Here is a 7,368-nt window from a genome sequence, read left to right on the forward strand (position 1 = left end):
TGCCATTGGCGCTGTTTGGGAAAGTTATGGAACCTTCAGGAGGGGAAGCCAGCCTTGCCGGGGGAAGTACATCACCCGGGGAGGACTGTGAGGTTAATAGCCTTACCTCTTCTAATTCTCTCTCTCTCTCTCTCTCTCTCTCTCTCTCTCTCTCTCTCTCTCTCTCTCTATGTGTGTATGTGTGTCTATGAGTGGGTGTGTGTGTGTTTGTGTATGAGTGTCTGTGTGTGTGAGTGTGTGAGTGTATGTGTGCTTCATGAGTGTGGATGAAATGTGGCCGCTCTGTTTCCTGCCAGGCCATCCTCATGTGCCCATTGCCCCGCCTCCCAGCGCCCATTGCCCCGCCTCCCCAAAGCCTGTTGCCACGCCTCCCCAAAGCCCACTGCCACGCCTCCCCAGCTTTGATGGACGCTCTCTCCTCTCTGGAACTGTGAGCCAATCAAACACTTCCTTCCTCAAGTGGCTTTTTTGTCATGACATTTTATTCCAGCGATAGTGACGCAGCTGGTATGAGTAAGAGAGGAAGGAAGAGTCTCCAAAGTTAAACAGGCCATTGCTGGCTTCAGGAGGCTGAGAAGGAGCCAAAGCCATGGTGAGCGACAGCCTTGAGGGGCTGGAAGGTGGGGAACCAGCTGCACAAGACCCCGATGGGATGACCTGCGCACATCACACTGGGATCTGGCACTACAAAGAGCCAGCTTGCCTCCATCTTAGGCTTAGAAGCCATCTTATAGTAAAGACAAGCTAAGCTCCTTCCTGTTTATGAATAAAGCACCGTTTCTTAAGGATTGGGCTGTGTCCCATCTGTAACCTTAACTACAAATGATTCTGTGAGGCCTGTTTCAGGAATGTCAATCATGCCTTTCATTTCAAAAGGTTATTTATAACCATCTTGCAAACCTACCTTTGTTCCAAAAAGTTATGTGACCACCTATGACTACCCTGATATGAGCATGACTACCATGCTATGTCCACCTTGCAAACCATGTCTTTGTCTCAGAGGGAATTGACTGGCAATGCATGTGTTCTGCTCCCATAACCCCACCTATTGTGCCCACCAAGTCCTGCATTTAGAAACCTCCTACTCCTGAGCTAGAAGAGCCCCGTCTTCCTCACATCCAGTGCCGACCTCTCCATCACACCTTAGGGTGAGGCAGTCCATGTACACGAATCAAAAAGCTTGCTTTAATTAGTTGCTTGCTTTAATTAATTTGGCCATGATGATCTGGGTTGGTGGTCTTTCTCCTCTCCTCTTTGGGATTAACAACAAGTCCACTGATTGCAGATTTCTGACAACCAGAACTATCAGGTAAGATGTTTTTGTATGATGGGAGCCTCCTTTGTCATCTTTTAAAAACACGCAGGTTTGCAGTGCCACCATAGTGTGTTTCTCCCAGCATCTGCCTGGGATCTTGTCTTGGGAGATGTGCAAGTTACAGCTGCCAGGGTGGGGTCAGACAACTCTGATCCAGGTCCTGCTATGTGGCACATCCTTGTTGGGAATGCACAGCAGCCTCCTGTTGTCCCCTTAGATGTCACGTGACCACACCTGCCATCCCACTGGTTTCTACTATGGTTCTACTTAGCACTCTTCCTGAGAGTTTACCTTTACTCTTATGATCTCCTTTGTCCAACTTTCTTTGTGAGATGAGAGAGATGCAAGTGATTTTGTATTTCTTTCTGTGGATGTGAGATGGTTTCTGCACCACTGGTTAGAAAGAGAAACCTTTGGCACATGGAGTGAACCCCCACTGCAGACCCAGAGGGTTCCCTGCCTTCTGGACAGAGCCTTCCTGCAGTGTCATGAGCAGGCCCGTCAGTCTTCTTGCATTTTGTAATACTGAGTCTGTGGGGAGTTTTATTACATTGAGGCCTAGCCTTGTTCTTTTGGCAAGAATACTTTATATAGATGAGGTAAATTTCCCAAACTGTTCCTTGTGAACACCCAGGGTTTGCTGGCTCATCCACTAGAGGTCACTGACTGATGGTTGAGAGCAAGGTGCTATTTTTGCTTATTAGAGGGGCAGCAATGTTGTAGTTATGCACAAAGAGTCACAGTTTTAGAGAGGTTTGCTGACTGGTAGGGACCTGAGGAGAAATAGGCAGGAGGGAGATGGGACAGGCGAAGAAAGTGTGGCAGGGTCACCATAGTGATCCGTGTACTTGAAGGATGTCATAGTTTTGCTTCTGTTGCTGTGGTAAAGATATTAGACACAAAGCCACTTAAAAAAAGTGGGTTTAGCCAAGCAACAGGAGTTTGAGATATCTCACAGTCAAGGGCAGAGAGTGAATGCATGCATGCTTGCTTGCTTGTGCTCTGCTTCATTTTTCTACTTATACATCTCAGGGCCTCATGCCTAGGGAATGGTGCCACCCACAGTGGGTCTTCCATCTCAATTAATTTAATTAAGACAACCTCTGCAGAGCAATTCCATGCAGACGATTCCTCTCTGGGACTCTTTCCAGATGATTATAAGTTGTGTCGAGTCAATAATTAAATCAACGAGGGGGTCCTCATTGGTCCTCTGGTGGGGACAATGGTGATAAGACTTTGTCCAATTTGTAAACGCAAGTCTGGTTTGCACAAGAGCCTCTCCACAAAGGTCTCTAATGAATGTGAGCCTTTGGGTGCTTTTAGACGTCTTTATGCTTGTGGCTAGCATCATTGTCTGTTTCTTTTTCTCCACCATCCCTCTCTTTCCCTTTCCCCTTCCTACTTTTAGCCTGTTCTTCAATTTTGAACAGTCCATGACACGTCCTGTTCTTTGCCTGCCACCAGAGGGCGCTGCGACCTGGATAGCCGCTGTTCTTGGTGCTGAAATCTTGACCACTGGTGGAGAGCCTTAGAAATCCATCAGCACTTGGGGCCTTATTCCTTATTTTTCTCTCCCTTTGAAAGCACATGCCTAAGTAACAACAGATACACCATCTTACATTATCAAGCATCCCCGACTTTTGAACTACAGAGGTACAAAGGGACACTGAAAGGCTTAGTGACAGACACCTTGGGAGTCTGGGCTGGACCCTGCACTCACCAGCAGCTCTGTAGCTCTAGACTAGTTACAGTACCACCGAGTCTTGATTTTATAATCTGTAAGATGGACATAGACCCCTTACTTTTTATTGCTTTTCATTATGTGTATTTGTCTGTATGCAGGTATGTGCAGTCGGATGCTGGGCAATTGGTCTTCCAGAAGATCAGCATGTGCTCTTAACCTCTGAGCCATCTCTCCAGCTCCAAGGATAACCACTTTTAAGCCATTCTTGTGACCCTCACTGAGGGGTTGTAGCATGGGGGTAATCAATCACTCCGTTCAGTCATTTATGTTCTTGTGACCATGACTGGTGTGTACTGAGCGTGTCCTTTGTGTTAAGAGTCTTTCGGGGATAGCCTCTCATGTGTGACATCAGGAGAGGTGATGTCTGCTCATCCTATCACCTCTGACCTCCCACTGACTGTAAGTGAAGTAGGGCCTCTCTCTCGAGCTCTGATTCTGCATGGATAGACCTTGCAGGATTTGCACGGGTGGGTCTGCACAGCTCTGACTACTGTGGCCTGTGAGCTTACTTGATGCTAAGTCAGCCACGGCGGCTATCATCTTCCCCAAGGACCTGATTTTTTAGCCACCAGCTGAATCTGTGCTACTGAGACTCCAGTCTCTACCCCTTTTGTCATCTGAGAAAACCTCCTCTATGGGAATTCTGCAGTGGTCAGCGGGGACTGTGGGTCCAGTTACCTTGCTTTGACTTCTTTACCTTATTGGACACTGTGTGGTGATCTCCAGATGGAAACACACCTGGGATCATTGTGTTCTTTTTACAGTGGGAGAAACTTGGGCTCTCAAGACTGAGTTAACTGCTGCAGCAGCCCTGGCTGGCCCACAATTGAAAGCTCAGTTTTCACCAGAGAAACCAGGAGCATGAGGTGCAGAGCCTCGTCTGGAATCATCAAGTGAGCAGTGAGTGAGCATTCACCTGGGAAGAGATCCAGGGCCCCCGCCCTACCCACGGCCTCTCTGATGAATGCTTGCGCTCTTCTCGAGTCTCACCCTCTCATAAAGGTAGGCCCAGGCTAAAGAATCCTGCCTGGCTTTGTTAAGATTTGGTACAGTGACTTTTCTTTTTAAAAATTTCTTCATTTTTACTTTATCCTGGCATTTTGCCTGCCTGTGTGTCTGTGTGAGGATATCGGATCCCCTGGAACTGGAATTGCAGACAGTTGTGAGCTACCTCGTAGGTACTGGGAACTGAACCCAGGTTCTCTAGAAGAACAGCCAGTGCTCTTAATAACTGAACCATCTCTCCAGCTCCTGTACAGTGACTTTTTTATTTAAGTTTTATTGAATTATAGTAAGGAAAGATACATAATTTCAATTTATCTGAATTTGTTAACATTTAAAAATATATATTGAGTAATTAGACTAACATCACATTCTTCTTTTCCTTTTGTACCCCAACTCATCCCAGAGACCCCCCTTAAATACCTGCCATACCTTTCGTTTTTATCATATTCTTTAAAATTTATAAAATATTATAACAATAAAAATGAGTATTATAAAAGTTGCTTGAAGCCGGGTGTGGTGGTGCACGCCTTTATTCCCAGCACTCAGGAGGCAGAGGCAGGTGGATTTCTGAGTTTGAGGCCAGCCTGGTCTACAAAGTGAGTGCCAGGACGGCCAGGGCTACACAGAGAAACCCCTGTCTGGAAAAAACAAAAAGCAAAAAAAGTTGTTTGATATAAAACTATCAGTTGAACAGTCTTATGTAGATGCTTGTCTACAGCAATACTGAAAATACATAATTTTTCACAATATAAATTTTAAATAACTAGAAATATATTAACTGTATGATATTTTAAGATAATATATCACTATTAGTTTTTTAATGAACATAAACAGATAAAATCTTTTGTTTGTTTGTCTGTTTGTTTTGTTTTTGGTAGAGCTTAAAATTTTGACTCTTACTCCGGTACAAAGCCAAAATAAGAACAATTTTTGGACATTGGAGTTCATTGTAGTAAGGCTGTACTGTGCAGTGATTTTTTTTCTTAATTGGATTTACATAGGTGTGTGTGTGTGTGTGTGTGTGTGTGTGTGTGTGTGTGTGTGTGTGTGTCTGTGTTCATGCACACACCCCAATATGCAGGTGGAGGTCAGAAGACAATTTGCCGCAGTCGGTCCTCTCCTTCTACCACGTGAGTGCCAGGAATCAAACTCAGGCCATCGTGCTTAGTGACAAGCACCTTTACCCACCGAGCCATTTCACTAGCTCTGGGCAGTGATTTTTTAACAATACTTTTATTAATTCTTTGAGAATTTATACAATAAATCACATTTACCTCCCCCAACTCCTCCCATAACCATCCTCTCTGCCCCCCTCCCCCATGCATCTAACGTTGAGCAAACTCAAGCCAGACGAAAGTCCCAGCGTGGAGTAGGGCTGGGAAGGTGGGCATGAAATCCCACCACTGGCTAAGGAGTCACTGGCGTTTATTTGATTGTTGCTGGGAGAAGGAGAGTCAGTTTTCTTTAATAACAAGATTCTGGGCAGGTCGACCAAATGCCTTGACAGAGCTTTCTTAAATGACGTGTCAACGACCTCTCTAGAGACGGGGGACCACTACAGAAGGCAATGTGCCTGGTGCTCTACCTTCCGTATTCTTTGACTGCCATGTTTGCCATGGCACAGGTTGGCCAGGAAGGTCCATGGGGGAGGAGTCTCGACTGCGACATTGCTTCTATCATTTTGGTTGGTGGGGGATTTTCTTCCTCGCTAATTGATGTGGGGAGAGTCAAACCCAAGTCAGGGGATCCATCCCTAGGTAGATGGTGTTAGGCTGTACAGGAGAAATATCTGGCCAAGCCAGAGGCAGAGAGCCAGTGAACAGCATTCCTCCATGTTGTTGGTTCAAACTCCTGCCATGAATTTCTACCCTGGCTTCTTTTGGTGATGAACTATGACCTGTAAGCCAAACAAGCCCTTTCCTACCCAAGTGGGGCTCCCCCCCCCCATCCACAGTGTCTTGTCATAGCAACAGAAAGAAAACTAGGACAGACAGCAGGCGCCTGGCAGCGCGATTTCTTAGAGCTGAGGTCTGGGATGTTACACCTGAAGAGACAGACAGATGGATGGTAGGCTGGGCTGGGAGCCGAACTGGGCTGGGTCCCATCCATGGCAGGGATGAGATGCAGTCAGCTCATCTACAAGTGGGGTATCCGTCTCCACCTGGAAGGGGTGCTGAGGGCTAGAAGAGACTCGGTAGGGATTTGTGATGTGCTCCGCTTTCTGACAAGATGTCCTTGTAATTATCCTCTTCACAGGCCATAGAGTCAAGAGACACTTCAGGTCCTGGGTCCTTTAGGGCAGAGCTCTGGCGGGGGGGAGGTGTCGGGACCAGGAGGTAACTGGGAAGACCCTAGGGAGTTAAAGGGTTACCTGCCAGAGCAATGTCCCCAGTACTGGTATGCGACAAATTGTGTCCTCCAAAGGCGCATTGTCATAGTCCTGGATCCCCAGGCCTCGGGGCTTTGAACTTGTTTTGAAGTGAGTCACTGAAGGTGTGATTAGCAAAGATGAGGTCATGAGAGTAAGCCAGGGCCAAAGACCTTAGATAAAGAGTCACAGAGAAGGGCCACGCGACCACAGAGCTAGACAGCTGTGCTGCGGAGACAGACCAGAGAGTGCTGAGGATTGCCCTCACATGCCAGAAAAGCCCAGGGCAAAACGGGCTCCGCCCTGCAGATGTGAGAGTTCAACCCATTCGCTGTTTTCCAATGGAAAGACATAGTCGCAAGCACCCACTGCTCTGTGACGGGCAGCAGGTTAATACGTGTTAGCTCAGCCAGCTTTCTTGGCAGAATCTACTTTGTTTCCCACACCTTGGAGGCACCCCTGCGACTGACGTTAGCAGCACTGACTTTACTCATAGCCAGCAATCAGGGGTGCGTTCTGCTGTGGATCTCAGATTATGCCTGAGAAAACCAACAGGGGCAGCCAGGTCACCACCCAGGCCATACCAAGTTGTTCAGCTAAGGTCACACCTACTTTGTTCCCCAGTGCAGCCCCCCTCTAGCCTGACTGGATGCCACCTGTAACACTTAAATTTGTCACTTCCTTCCAGAGGTGTCCCCGAGCAATGCAACCTGCCTGTTACCCTGCTGTGGTTGAACAGTGTCCCCCCTACATGGTGCTGCACCCCCTCACTCCTAACACCCGCAAGTGAGTCATACTTTAGGCTTAAGATCTTTGAAGACGTGGTCATGTATTTCCAGCCTTTATGCTATGTTTTGAGACATGGTCTCACTAAGTTGTCCAGTTGAAACTTGAACCTTTGATCCTCCTGCCTTTTGAAACAGTTGAGATTGCAGG

The sequence above is a fragment of the Mus pahari genome, chromosome 13, assembly GCF_900095145.1.
Source record: "Mus pahari chromosome 13, PAHARI_EIJ_v1.1, whole genome shotgun sequence".
Lineage (NCBI taxonomy): Eukaryota > Metazoa > Chordata > Mammalia > Rodentia > Muridae > Mus > Mus pahari.